The sequence below is a fragment of the Ambystoma mexicanum genome, chromosome 8, assembly GCF_040938575.1.
Source record: "Ambystoma mexicanum isolate Mex_15411 chromosome 8, UKY_AmexF1_1, whole genome shotgun sequence".
NCBI classification, from domain to species: Eukaryota; Metazoa; Chordata; class Amphibia; order Caudata; family Ambystomatidae; genus Ambystoma; species Ambystoma mexicanum.
In genome coordinates this window covers 1,530,687,951-1,530,703,978 of record NC_090929.1, presented here as the reverse complement: position 1 = coordinate 1,530,703,978, position 16,028 = coordinate 1,530,687,951, and positions in this window count along the sequence as shown.

Here is a 16,028-nt window from a genome sequence, read left to right as displayed (position 1 = left end):
AAAAATAGCACATCCGCGTGTTAATGCGTGTAATTCGAGGAAAGGGCCTAAGCGCGTAAGTGACGTGACTCATGCAGGAATTCCCGGCACAGTTTAAAGGTGAGCGGGGCCAGCAATTCACTGTATGTGCTTTTCATGGAGACCGATCCATGTGCTGCTACTTCTAGTTCTTTTACGTGTCATCACTACTTCATCGCGGATCAAGGACATATCTCGTCTTTTGGCGGGGGTATTGACTACGCATGTTTTTCATTTCCACACTAGTCAGACGGTGAGTCGTGCATGCTATTTTTCCCACTGCAGGTCCCCCTGTGTATCGCATACCAGTTTTCAAGGTCATAGGAGCCTGTGTGTCCCACGCGTACGTGTTTTTCATGTCCCTGGGTGCCACCGTGTACTGTGGGAGGTTAATTCCACACACGTGGGCTACCGTGGGTTGCGTGCACAGTTTTACTGCAGTTTTGGGGTGCGTGAGCATTGCGTGACCCATCACTTTATCACCGGGATCACATACAGCCTTGCAGGTGCACAGAGGTGCTGTTTACATCTAATACCCCACCCTCTTCACCCCAATTGCCCAGGACAGTTGTTGTGTACACCTCCCATCGGCACTACTATATCTGTGCCATGGTTGAGAGGCCACAAAAGGTGAGGGGTGCCTCAGCTGGGCATCCTCCACGTGGTGGGCATGGTCAGGGATGTGGCCGGGGTGACCAGGGCATAGGGGGACTCCAGGGAGTCCAGGGTGGCTGCAGAGGGGGAAGAAGCAGGGGTGTGTCACTTCAGCAGGATGTTCTATCATGTGTTGGTGCAATCATGCCACCACCCCCTGTGGTTCCGGGAGAAGCAGCTCTTGCATCTGACACTGGCGCCCATGTGACCCAGCAGTCAGTTTCATCGACTGCCATGGGCCGCCCAAGGGTAGTGGTAGCTGCAGGTGCAGCTGTTGTCACCACCATCCAGGCTCAGGATGATTTCCTAGTGGTCAGGTGGCACGTGGTAAGTGCACGCAGGGCTGTTCTGACAGAGGCACATGTCCCTGGGGCAGTGTTGTCATCTTCTGCCCCGAGCAGACCAGTGTTGGCAACTGCATGGGCAGATGCAGCCGACACCACCCTAGCTGTGAGTCTGCCAACCAGGACAGTCTCAGTCAATGACCATGGCACAGCGGCTGTTGCTGCGCTATGTCCAGTCAAGAGCACCCAGCAGCCACTGACGAAAGTCAGGGCTTCTGTCCTAGTTCCACCTGCCACTCCCTTGGTTCAATCCACCAGCGCCACTGCCCCTACTGATCAGGGCAGCATTTGCAAGTCAGGGTCCAGATCTCTGCCCAAGTGGAGGAAGGTTGCACTTACACAAGAGGCAAGCAGGAACTGGACTTCCTTGTGGGTTACGTGTCGGAACACGACCGTGATATGCTAGTGGGCCCAAATTGTCACACTACGCCTGCCCAGCGTTGGGACCACTGGAAGCATGATGCAGAGGGTGTTAATTCATTCGGAAATGAGGTGCGCACAGCTCAGCAGTGCAAAAAACATTGGGATGACCTCTGGCTAAAGCATGCCTCCAATCATGCCATAACTCGGTGACTGGCAGTGGGCCACCACCTGAGGAGGAAGAACTCACTACCACGAGGTGATCGCTGCAGAGTTCATACCAGCAGAATTGGTCAAAGGAGTGGGAGAGATGCTGGATTTTGATGCCCCGTCCAGTGATTGTTGTTGCGTGTTTGTCCAGGCCATGTGTGGTTTGCTTGTGCAATGTGTTGTTTTTGACTGCCAATACATGCTATGTGTACATAGTTCTCATGTGCGAGTCATGCAATGCTTCACTAATGCGTGCCTGGCCCTTCTGCGTGTAGCCTGGGATTTCTTTCCACTCAGCACTCGGACTATGTCATCACATGACTGACGTGCATGTGTGTTCTGCCTGCATGTGGGTACTCCACGTGGGCATGCTCCCTTGCCTCTCCACCCCCCTGTGCAACTGTTACACCATTGCACTGGTGGGTACATGCAGACCTCCCCCTGCCAACCTGCCAGACACATACTGTGGGGTACATCCTTTGTCCGTGATGCAGGGTGTCTCACTCGGACTGTGCAGATGGCAGATGCTCCGCAGGGACATGAGTGACCATTCATGCTCCATGTGCATTCCATGCATGCCACTATTTGTCCTTGGCAGGATGATCATTGTAGTATGTGTCCAGGATGTCATACATTTAATGGCATTTGATCATCCATTCCATGCTCACTCTGGCTCAGTCCTGCATCACACACATGTTTAGGGTGTCATAGCCTGTGTGGGGCACAGACCTCCCCCTGTTTCAGGCACCCTGACTCAGTTCAACAGTTCAACTGTTGTAGTGCCTTCTGCACAAATGGGTGTACTACAGAGGGTTCATCATGTGTCCTGCTTCCTGTCCCATTCTCATCTGCTGTGTGGTCAGTTGACTCAGATGATGCAATTGATGCTACTCAACACTGTCTGCCAATACACAGTTATCTGGTCAACCTTTCACTGCCATGCAATGCCTCCATGCATTTTCACTAAGGGGGGTGGGAGGGTTGCCTGTAGCCATGCAACCCATTGCATGCACATTGCACGTGAAGCCTGACCTTGCCCTTACACTGCCTTCTTGTTTATTGACATCATGATGTACTTGTTGATGTAGATAGCCGGTAACATACACATGTTCTGCACTGCACCAACCCACTTCTGAGCCATGTTACACCGTTCTACATGCCTACTCACTGCTGCAATGTCAAAGTGACCTGGCATGTATGGTCAGATTGTCATCCCTGCAATGTCATGAAAGGCACAGGTAAAGGTGCATCCTATGACACATTTACTCAGTATTGGAACACCCTAGTGGATGTTTAGCAAAGTTGATAGGTCAATATGCGGCCTATACTAACTGGTAGAGGCTGCAGATTGACTCTAGCCTGCCAATCGGGTTTTAGCGACTGCGGAGTTACCTGCACGTGTGTATGTGTGCACTTTCACATACATCAAAGCAAGCAGCGTTGTAGCTGCTTGCTTTGCTGTATAGGATGCTGTTCATGATCACAATACGGGTGTATATGGACACAGGTGTTTTTGTACAATTTCACATGTACATATACAAGCAGCTTCAACGCTGTGTAGTGCAACATTGCGGCTACTCACTTATGTGTGTGTGAAAGTGTTCATTTACACATGTGTCCTCTGCAGCTTTTTTGCTGAATGACTAATATGTAGTTGATTAACGTTAATGCTGGTGCGATTTCAGCATTGCGTCCATTATGTTCAACTGGCACAATCCTGAAGGTGCACTGTCATGCAGTATGTGTACGCCCAGGCCCACTTAGCTAATCTGGTGGGGCCTGGCCGTGATGATTTGACACACTGAATTGTGGTTTAGGGCACAATCATAGCAAAATGTGCTCAATCAGGCCGTGAGCGGTGTTCTGGAGGCTTCATGGCCGGCAGCTCAGACCGTACTGGTGTTATGGTCCCTCCTGCCTGGTTGCAGGCCCTCGCTTTGCTCGGGACATTCACCATGTCTACATGGCCCATGATGACTGGTACGGGCCAAGCTGCAGATGGATGAATCAATATTGGTGATGATGATTTAGTGATGCATGTGTACATGCATATTACATGTGTCATGGTGTGTTTGGATTCACTTGCAGCTGTGGCCATTTGCCAGTTCAGACATGCTTATGGTATGTGCCATCTGTTTGTTGACATCTGCCATTTGTGCATGTGAGATGTCCCTGACAGAGGTGGTGTGATGGAGGTGATATACTACATTCAGTGCATATGTAGGCTTCGTTATTTACACACATCCATTTCTGCTTTTGGGATGTGTTTGCATATCAATGCAACTGGATGCATGCCAGAATTTCTTTTGTGTGTGACATGTCTGCATCATGTGTTGGCTGTCGATGTGATGTCTATGTGTGTGTGGGTTATGTGCATCTTACATGTGTACTCATGTTTGTTTTTTCCACATTACAGATGCTAACGCAATGGAGCCAGAGGATGGTGATGTAATTCCTGACACGGGGTTGGTATTACATCAGCAACCCAGCACAAGTGGGGGACGTGGGTAGTAGGCCACAAGAACCCACTTGTACTCCAGGCCATCGTGTCCAGGGCTGGCGATCAGTCTAGCTCGGATGATCACTCTGACAACAATGTTGAGTTGGATGCCCGTCATGTCCATTCATCAACGGTGTGTGATTCTGATGTGGACGATCTTCTGTCTGCGACACCCTTACCAAGGGGCCAGACAGTGTTGGAACCCCCGCCTGTGGTGGATCGGGATGCACGGTCACACTCCAAACCAGTTGCTGATGTGCCTGGGGCATCACGTCAACAGAGGGATATAGTCCTGCAGCCGCGGGCGGTGCCAATCCAGCGAGGACCACGGCTCCTTCGGCCCCGTGGGTGTCAAGTCTGACAACGCGGTGGCCGTGCGCCACCAGAGTATATTAAGTGGGAGCAATCCTTACAACAACAGGGAACAGCTATTGATAAGATCGCTCAGAGCATGGAACGTGTGGTCCAATCCATGCTCCACCCTGCTAGGCAGGTGGATCTCCAGCAGCGGGCACCACAGTCCACAGCCTGCTCACTCAGGCTGGGCACGGTGGCCTCAGACATGGCACGATGGGCTGAAATGGTGTCTCTGCATCAAGCACTTGCTGCTCACGCAGAGGCACACAGGAAGGCCCTGAGGGATGACCATCAATCCCTCAGATCTACTCTGGGTGTGCTCAACATGTCCCAGAGGAAGCGGTCAGGGAAGAGGTTGGAGCAGTTTGAGAATACCATCTCGGCTGAGCTACGTGCATGCCAGGAGGTGCTCCAGATGTCATGCGAGGCCATGCAGGCAGAACTCAATGTTACACATGCTACCTTGCAAGAGGAAGCACGCGTATCACGTGAGGTGCTGCATGCTGACCTACGTGTCATCGCCGCACAGGACCAGCCTTACCAGTCCCACAGACCTGCTGCCGATGAGGGGAAAGCTGTGCATAGGCGTTGTCAGGGTACTGTGCCACGTCCACCTTCTGCTTTCCATCCAGAGGGTGAGCAGGATGACAACTTATCTCCCACACAGGTTAGGCTGTGCAGGCATTGAGCCCATGGAGTTTCTTTCAATATCATTGCATGTGGGTGTTGAGGTGCACCCTGTACTGCCCCCCTCCTGGGTGCCTTCCCCCCCGGGTCATATGTGGCCATTTTTTATTTTATTTATTTAATTAGTTAAATTAGTTTAATATTGTTTGTCTATTGTACATTCATGTGACGGAGTGGTTCATTGTGGCTTATGAAAGCATCCACTGTCTGTTCCAGCTGGGTCCATTCAAGCTTGTCTCGTGTTTGTGTTTGTGGCTTGGGGTCATGACACATATGCCACTCCTGCTTCCCCTTTCCATGTGCTTGCAAGGATGGGTCGGTGTGACAACCATTTACACAAGGGCATTGGAATTTCATCATATCTGTGGACTGTCTGGTCTGCTGCTGTACTACTTGTGTTTACACCCATAGTCCGGATTATGGATGTTTTCTCCACGGCATGTCTGCAATCAATTTTGGTGAGTACATTTTTGTACTGTCCATTTATTGATGTTGACTGTGATGTGTGTTCATTTCTTGCCTGTATACGTGCTTGATGCACTTCATGCTGTAGACGGTAGCCTTCCCCCTTTAGCTGTCAAAATCGCACTGATGGTGGGAGGGGCGGGGTGTTGACAATGTCAAGTTGGTATGTGTTGAGTTCAGTCCCTGGGGATTGTGGCTAAGGAAGATGCATTAGGAATGTGACCCAAGAGTCACAAGTCATGGTCCAGTCCTCACCTGAGATGTCCGCCTATACTACTACTACGCTTTCTTCCGTTTGGACGGCACGTTGTATCTGTCTTGGACTTTGAAGCTGTCTCACGGCACAGTTTTCCTACTGGAATACAGCTCTTTTACTTGTTTTTCAAACTCTGGTGCCTTTAGTCCCTGTTTTTCTTCCTGCTACTGTCCTTGTTGCAGATCTGTCCGCCCGTTTCTCGGGCAATTATTTCCATGTACTCTTACACTGCCTCGGTTTGCCTCAGTACACTTCTGTTCAACAGAATCTCTCCGTCGCTCCACCTGTATTTCATCTATTACATCTATGCCTTTATGTTGATGTTTGGCTTTTACCAATGCTATTTACCTGTTGTGGCTCTTAACTTACTGTCAGCTGTTTCCAGCTATCTTGCATTCACTGTGCCTTTCCAGACTTGTGCTGTCTCTGTCTTTCTTTGTTCAAGCTATCAAGGATTGATTGGGTTTCAGCTCAACCATCCAGTTGTGACAGCCTCCTTGGTTATTTTCTACTCAAGTTCAAGCTCTACCTGTCAGTGTACAGACCCTGGGGTTGTGTGGGAGGAGGTCAGATGTAGGTCTCAGACATGGGCCAGTAACAAGCAGCATTAAGACACATACATGGAAAAGATTCCAGCCTTATAAAAGGCTTGTATGCCCTTTCTGCAGGAAAAGGAGACTCCAGCTACCTTTCCCAGCAGACACTAGGCCAAGAAATACAAAACCCTGCCCAAGTTGGGTGGGGCGCACGTGCGCAGAAGCTAGGGGGCTTGTGCTCAGACGTCCGACAGAAGCAGACGTGTTTCCAGGAGCTACGAGCAAGGGGAGCAGCACGAGTGGCGAAGCCCCAGCCGACTTTCCTCCAGGCCCCTCACACATGCAAGCTAAGTAGTGCCAGCGCTTGGGAGCTTAGCCAGGCATTGGGGAAGACGCGCACAGTACAGCAAAGCCGCGCTGAGGAGAAAATGCCAAGAAGCTTTCCAAGTTGTCAGGGGCACACGCAGGGGGCGTCACCCATATGCTTGAGTCCCCCCTGCTCTAGAGAAGCTAGGTTATTTGCGCAGTAGCGTTCATAGCCACAAACGAATACAGCACAATGGGGGCACCCAGTGACACACAAACTCGAGTGCAGTGCATATCATTAGCATATGCAATTAGCCATGCGCGCTGCTTACAGAAAGCAGCGGGTGGCAGAACGTGACTTGCTCATCCAAGGCCCATTCTATCATGTGTGATTCTTAATACATGGTCTTCCGTTTACCGCGGGGCCATGTGTAATACCTTACCACATTAACAGTGTATAAACAATCACAGGGGCAAGCAAAACTATACGAACAAAGCAGCAGACAAGAGTGCTTGTTTGGGGAGGAGTCACTAAGTTCGAGGCATGAATGGTCTTATGTGTGTGTGGGGAAACCACACACAGAATAGTAACTCAGACACTCTTTGCAGCATTGAATTGCTCCTGTTACCGGACCAGAGAGTGTGCAGGCAGGAGGCCAGCACTCATCCCAGAGATAAGTCTCTCTTTGGCTCATCTTTGAGCCATTTTGTGCAATTTGCATGAAGAACATGGTTTCTCCGATTGAGTATGTGTAATTGTCAATTGTGGTATTTTGTATTTTCCCTTCTTTCTGTTGCCCATCCACATCCTCTCTCCTGACCTTCTTTCTGGTTATCCTAAATACCAATACCTATCCAACCAACGGATCCCTAACCCTCTTTCCCCACCGGGGTCTCGCTGTGTTACCTTGCAGGCCCAGACCACAGAGGGGGTGGTTGGTTCGAACCACTCCTGCGCCTGGAGACCGGAGCTGTGACACTACCCATCAGTTGTGGAATCCTCATTGATTATTGTGTACTGACATTGCTACCCATCCTGTTAAACCACTGTTCAACTGTGCTACCTTGGTAGTTATTATATCATTCTTCTTGGACATGTGCTTGGCGATATTCAGCAACTTCAAGTCATCTACTAGGGACTTTTCCAGGGTTTTTTGGTGGCTACAGGCTTTTTCCCTGGTTTGGGGGTTGGGCTCCTTTGAGTGCTCTGCAATTTGGTATTTTTACCAGTCAAGGTGGCCTCTGAGGGGGCTGGACCCTATTTACATGAAAGGAAGAACAAGGAAGCTAAGGGGAAGGGGGATCCTGAAGCCAGGTAGACTAGAAGGAAGAAGCCAATGGACCCCAGACACAGTTCTTCTGAAGGTTTTGGTGATGAGTAAATGAGGAAGGAGCTTTTGTTGTCGGACAGTACGCTTCGGCTACAGTGTTTGGGCACTCTCTGACATTCTCATTGTGGGGTACTATATACATGATGTGTTCTGCTGGTCAATGGCTGTTCCTGTGTTGGGGGGCACTTTTCAGGTGTCAGGGGACTGTTGTGGTTTGACATACTGGGGAGTACACATGGGCAATGTTCACATGTGATGTGTACAGGACACTGAGGGTCACTTGATTTCACATGCATGTATTCAGTACATGTCCCTACTGACACACACACTTACACAATGCTCCACCACACATACAACCACCCTTCCATGCCCACACGTGCACACAGATTGCCTTCTCCTGCATGCTGTGTCCCTGCACCGCACGATCACTTACCATTTGGGGATTGTGTACATGAATCACTGGGTTATTTTTGTTGCTTGGCCTTTTTATATGATGCTCAAGGTGTATCCCCAACACAATGGCTGCTCACTGTGCTGTGTGCTGAGTGGTGTGTTGCAGGAGACACACACAGCACACAGGTTTGGGGTTTGTGGATTTGGATTGGCCAATGTGCAATGTCAACAGTCATTCTGTCTTTTGTTGATGGTACCGCTGGTGGCATGCATTTGTGTCTGACTTTTTTTGTGTGGAGTTTGTTGGTCAGTCATTTCATCTGATTCCATGTCAAGTGTGATTGTCTCAGGCCTCATTCAATTTACAGAGACAGGGTTGGCAAATGAAGGACAGCGAGATTCAGCGCAATGACCTACGTAATATGGGGTAGTGTGGAGAGCGCTGCAGGTGAATGTAGGAGTGGGGACTTGCCACGTCCTATCACAAATGGAACAGAGAAGGATTGTTTTTTCAAACACACTGCGCACACACACAGATTGAATTAAAGTTGGTGTATATTTAATCCGCAAAAAGGTAGCCTGACAAGTGTTTCGAGCAACATGCTCTTCTACTGAAGCTGTAAATGGGGTTCCCTTTAGTTTGGAAACAAAGGTATAAAGTATAGAAGCAAAAAAAGGACTGCAGGCTCCACCTTAAGATACCTTTTTGCGGATTAAATTTACACCAACTTTAATTCAATCTGTGTGTGTGCGCAGTGTGTTTGTAAAAACAATCCTTCTCATTCAATTTATCTTGTGTCACTTCGTATCTAATTGGTCATGTGTTGTGCTTTTGGTTTGCTCTTTTGCTGTTGCATGCCATGTCATGGTGTGGCGACAAGGGTGATGTGGGTTGGGAGGGTTTGGGTGACACCAGTGATTGTCATGGCCTGTTTTTCAGGGGGGTGGTGTGATATGCACCTTGCATGTGTTCCTTTTGGTCACACAGGATTGGTTATGTTTAAGTAGCTAGGGATGCACACAATGTAGCACTTCCGTTGCAACATTCTCAGGGTGGTAAGGTTGTGACAGTTGACTGTCTCTTTGTCATCATCGATTGTCACCTGGTATGTTCCAGGCCTGTGTGCACTCTGCAGGAGTGGGAGTTTTGGTTAAAAATGTGGCCACAAGCTGGGTCCGGGCTGCCTCACCATGTGCCCTTTCCCTCCCATGAGCAGCACCTATGCCTGTGGTTGGGGATGTGGGGGCACCACCAGGTCCACCAATTCACCCGGCTGTGTTCCAACATTGTGCAGGACACATGCTGCCACAATGATCCTGCACACTACTGGGCGTGCATATAGTAGCTGCCCGCCAAAGCGGTCAAGGGAGCGGAAGTGTGTGAACCGATGCCCCTGGTTGCAATATGGGCAGCGCTGTATCTTACCTGGGGGGGTGTGGTGGGGTTCGGTATTGGCGTCATCATGTGGTTGCTTAGAGGGTAGGCACTGTCCTCTAGGAGTTGAGGATGGTTGTCATTAGTTGGGCTTGTGTATTTGTCTGTGTGTGACATGCATGCATGTGCACAGACATTTTTACTCACCAATGAGCCATGTGTCGCCATGCTTCTCAGCTTCCAGGTCCCCGATCAGGGCAGACATTCTGTAAATGAAACTGTCATGGGTAGACCCAGAATAGTTTGCATAGACAGAGGTGATTATTCCATGGGCATCGCATATAACCTGTATGTTGATGGAATGCCAGTGCTTGCGGTTGCGGTAGATGTGCTCAGTGGCCCTAGGTGGATGTAGGGCCACATGGGTGCAATCTATGCCACCGAGCACTTTGGGGAAGGGTGCCACCCTGTAAAAGTCCAGGACCATGGCCTGCCTTTCTGCGGGTGTTCTGGGCATGTATATGTGCCTGCGGACTGATGGGCGCGCAGTCATGATTGCCAACACCTGGTGTAAGCAGTGTGACTGTGTGGGCTGTGAGACACCCCCAACTATGGCAGTTGTCTGCTGAAATGACCCAGTGGCCACAAAATGCAGGACATTGAGCACCTTTTCCAAGGGGCTCAGTGCTTGGGAGCACAAGGTGGGTGATGTGAGGTCATCCTCCCACTCAGTGACCAGGTCTAGGATGATACGAGGTGCAAACCTATACCTGCCATAGACCTCATAATCAGGCATCCCAGAAAGGCTGGTCAAGAGCAAAAAAATGTGGGGCCTGCCTATTCTCCTCTTCCTGTGGTGCCCCTCGATCAGTGCTGCGGGAAATGGGACATTCATCGTAGCTGTATATGAGAGTTTGTTGTTTGCGCACACTTTTATACTGTGCGGGGACGCTTCCACCTGCCTTTGTGTGGCAGACTTGTTTACACATGTGCCTCTCTTTCGGCGTGCGTGGGTTTCCCGTATTCTATTCAATGAATATGTGTTGTTCGCGCGTGTGGGCGTTCCGTGTATTTCCCAGCAGCACTTCCCCAGTTACACCCTCATTTTCATGCGTTGTTCCCCATTCTGCTTGTTCTGCCCCCTTTTTGGTGTGTGCGCTACACGTTGTATGCCTTTGCTGTGTTCATCGCGCACAGCATTCGGGATTTTGCAGTGATGTGTGCGCCCGTGTGCGTCACCTGCAGATTTGGCGCACATCCCGGGAAAAACACGTGCAGGGCCTTCCATGAATTGCACACATGCACGTGCGCTTGCTTTTTCAGGCTTGCACCACACATTTCGGTGCACATTTGTTCCATGAATCGGCCTAAAAGTATCAAAGATCAGTAGTTCAAAGGAACTACAACTATCTGGGCAATATCAATTTCAATGTACCTGTGCTTCAAACAAAACTCTGGCATACAAGAAAATAACTATGGCTGCAAAACAGTGTGGGAATCTGATGGAGATGCAAAACTGAATTTAAAAAGAAATGCCAGCTTGCACCACACGTGTAAAAAAAGGGGTTTGCAAACTAAAGGTGCCCGTTTTAAAAAGTAAAACTGTTCAATTAAAGTCTGCCATTACCTAGCAATGTGAAGGGGTTTGTTTCTGGTGAAAATAAACATGTGGGCTATTTTATTCCACACATTTGTTTTAATTCAGGACCAAATATAAGAAAATAAAGTGTTTAAACTGCCTTGGCTGGATTTTACAAGCTCTCAAAAACAGGTTATTCCAGTTGGCAGAGATAAGGCTCACCCCAAAGAAAGGAAACCACCATAAACTCTCAGCAGATACTAACACCCCAGTGATAATTATTAGGTTGGACAGAATCTGGTCTGGGCTGAACCCCATGAAAATGGAACTCCCAGGACAAGGAAGTGTGAAGTGGGGAATGGACAATAAACCTTCAATCAAGCTGGGAATCCCCCACCTAGCTCTGGAGGAAATGATAGTTGGTGGCAGCTGAAGAAAAAAATAATGGTCCAGTGACGAACAAAAGACTGCCATTTGTTTCCAAAGACAATTGATTATTAAAAATGTGAAGACTTTATCTCTGCAGCAAGACTTTGTAAAAAATTGAAAATGTTCTAGTTTAAATATGAATTTATGGGCCTTCATTTAAGACATTGTAGAATTCACTGACACCTTGGGAACAGAAATGGCAAGGAATGGGGGATTATAAGAAAAGTATCTATGATCCCATTGCAAATGTTCATACTTACTTCCCTTATGATAATCCAGACACATGTATAAAGTTATGGAATTTCACGCTGAATCCTTCATACTCAAAATTACCAAAAAATATTAGAAGGGTGAAAAAATGTCTAATAGATTTCAGAGTTGGAGTGGAATGTTCTACATAAAATATGTAACGTGTTTATGTAAGTTGCTAAGAGACTTCAACTGTATAAATGTAGCAAAATCTGATTTAGATAAAGTAACTGTGGGATGTTTTTGAACATTGTACAACTCAATCATAAATTTGACATTCTGCCTTGAAATCCAACCAGTTGAGAGCGAGTCGGAGACTAGCACCCCTGACCAATCCAGTCGGTTAGAGGTGGGCTTAGTTAAGCCTGCCCAGCCATATACTTTAATGATGTCACTATGCATTATGAATAAGAGTCCCTGACAAGACTCTAGAAAGACACCCTTCCTGATCTTCCTGCGCCGGCGTTCCTGTTCCATTCATCCTGCTGAGTCCGGATTCCAACTACAAGGCCTAAGCATTGCTGACCCTTTCAGCAAGGCCTCAATTCTAAAATCCCAAATAACCAAGGGGACAAAGCTGTGGTATTCTTTGGGAAGCATCCTGATACCGCTAATTGCTGTCCACTAACTGCTGCCCACTAACTGCATCCAGAGGTGTCTGTGCCATCCAGTGACCAGAATTACCATCCGGTGACCGGACCTTGCCCAGCTGTCTTTTGCCCAGCTGTTCTTTGACAGGCACGCTGCCGTGTGGCAACCAGAACATGATGATGGTCCAAAAATCCCAAACTAAAAGTGGACTCTAAGTACAATCTCAACCCCATAGAAATCCAAAGTCTTGCATTTGTCCTTATCCCACACTCTAAGCCATCCTATCCTTAGCCTGATAGCTTGTTAAAACTGTCAGAATTATCTGTGCAACCCTGCCCTTGATTCTAGTGCGAGCACCATCTCTCTTTTCATTTTTCTCTGGTGTAAACTGTAAACCCTTAGTTCTATTTTGAGTAATCCAACTAATTTCCATATATTTTATTGTTGGGGTTGAGCACTGGGGTGGTAAGATTGACCTTGCAAATCAACCTTGGTGCTTACTGTGTTCCTCTTCAACAATATAGTCTAGAGAATTCATTTCAAGTAATATTTGCCTTTCTTTCAAAACTGAAGACCTAATTTTGACCGCTTTATTTTCCGAAAACTGAACTCCATTTCAAAGAGAAAATCTCATTAAAAACTGCTGCTATCCCTATTCTTTCACTTCGGTAATATCCCTGTGATGTACCTCTGTTCCCGAGACTAAAAACTGCATCACGATTTGCAATATTCCACCCGTTTTTTTTAAAGAAACCATTTGAGTAAATTTACAAAGAAATTGAAAGGAAATGCAACTTTTACATGTCATTTGGCTGCAACTTGTTTTGAACTTTCCACTCGTATTTCACATTGTATGCTCTTTTTGTTTTGTTTTTGATTATTTGTGATTGTTAGTATCTTTCCATTGTTGATTTAGTGAGGAATTGTATTTGTTTCAAGGTTTTTAACACACATTAATTATTTATTTGTCAATTTCCAAGTGTCATTTCATTACATTGCCAGTGGATTAAAATCCTTTTTCCCTCTTATTTGGTGAGGAAAGGTTGGATTTTGATTCTGTTTCCTGTCTCTTATTCATGATTACCTGCTGCTTCTTTACATCCATTCAGAATTGATTATGTGTGGATTGAGTGAACATTGCAGGGGGAAATCCTAACTTGGGTGCTATCTGTCCTAAATCAAAAAGTGTTCCTATTCCCTGGTGTTTTGTATATGTTCTACTAGAAGGTTAAACCAAGTGCATTGCTTACATGCTCATTGTAATTATCACCCCATTGGTGATTGCTGCCCCATATTAAAAATTGTGTGATTTCTTTTGAATTGTTAAATAAATAAATACATTTTGTATTTCACCAACCAGCCTGGTTCATGGTCCATTGTGACCCAGGGTATTTGAAAAGGGGGTGTGATACAAGTTGTGTACAATCTCAAATTGAATCTGCATAAAATAAGGAGAAAAGCATCTTAGTTGCGCGCTACATACTAGGCCGAGACCAAGGTGTGTGTCTCCTGACTGAGATCCTTAACAAATTGTTTGAGAGAGGGTATTCAAAATTATATTTTGCTTCTAGTGGAATGTTACTCAAAATGGGTGGAGGTAAAATGTGTGCAGAAAGCAGACTCCAAAGCAGTTGTACATTTTCTGGATGGGATATTTCAGAGGGAAGGTTTCCCAAGCAAGATTTTGAAAGGCAATGTTGTTCATTACACACCAAGGATCATGAGAACATTTCTTCAAAGCATGAGAGTTGAACATTACAAGACCACAATATTCCATCCCTCCACTAATGATATAGTGGAAGGCTCAATAGGACTCTGATGCAGGGTGTATAAATATCTGTTTGTTCTGTTAGGCGCTGGGAGGAACACATTGAGAACTTGGTCTTTGCCTACAGATTGGCACCTCACACTACAACCGGCATGGTTCCATTTAAGGCGTTAAGGAGAAAGGCTGCTTCATCTGGGTGTCCTCCTCGGTTAGGCAGGATGTATTTTGTAGCATGGTATGAGGCAGCTCTAAGAGAAAGATTGTTGGCTTGTAATGAGGAACTTAAAAGTGTGTATAATTAAAAGAATAAAGCTCAGCTCACCAGAGGAGAAACTGGTGATCAGGTATTGATACGTCGACCATGTGGAGTGATGAAGGGAGAGAGTACATGTGTTTGTCCCTTGGTGGTAAGTAAGGTGATGGATAATGCCGTGGTGTTGGAGGATGGTTGTGCGTGGAAAAAAAGTAGAATAGCCGTGAGACCAGTCATGAAGTAGTTCATGGGAACATTTTTCTCTTGTGCACAGAGGGAGTTGCGCTATCTGTTGAATCTGTTTGTACATATTTACCTATGCATATAATCTGTTGTAACATATGTTTACCGTTGTACATAATCTGTTCTAACACATGTATACCTCTGTATACATTTCATATGATCACCTGTTAACTGTTGCCAATTTACCGTTCATCAAGCATTACATGTTTACCTGGAACCTACCAAGATTCTAACCAGAGAGCTATATAAGGTCTGGTTAGATTGCTGTTTGTCAGTGGCCAGATTTGACATGGGTGCTCCATCGATATATATAAGAGTCAATAGTTGTGTTTGGGTGTGTGGGCTTGTGGTGCAAAGCGTTGTTCTTTATGCAATTCCACACTGGTTCACCAATATGCATCACATGTTTGCATAGTTACCTGTTAGGACCCTCTGTCCATTACTGGCTACCTGACATTTGGACATCCCACCCCTTTCCCTGTATTTCAACAAAAGTCCAAATTTGTGGGTTCATGGCCTGCCGACAAAGCCATAAACCATGTTCACTGGGAAGGGAAACAAAAAATGTATGGGAGGCGAATGAACCTGAGAGGTGAAGGTGAGGGCAGGTAGCATTCATGAAGTATCCACATTTTTGCAGCATCAAGTGAAATTACTTTCCAGAGGATTTTTGCGAGATGGTGCCTGCTAACGAAGACGTAAATCATGTTCACCGGAAGGGAACAAAAAATAGTGTTTCTCAAACGGTCCCTCCATGAGTAACACAAATCAAAGGACTTCGAAAACCACATTTCAAGGAACTAGGATGCACAGTTTCTGAGCTATTTGCACCACAATGCACTGCAACAAACTGCCTGTCAGGGTGAGGAGGAACAGGGACCTAAAGGACCATTCGTTTTCAAGAGTTTATGAGAGTGCTTTCATGTCTGTCTACAAAACCCGTTCAGAGAACGGGTACTTTTGATACTATGTATAATAAATACTTCTTCTGCAACTGACCTTGACTACAGTGGATCCTTTACCCCAATTAGTATTAAAAAAAAAACACATTAGATCACTTGCATCCACTAGTTGTAGGTTTAGAAAACCACATATAATACATGAAGGAGTCAGCATACACACCG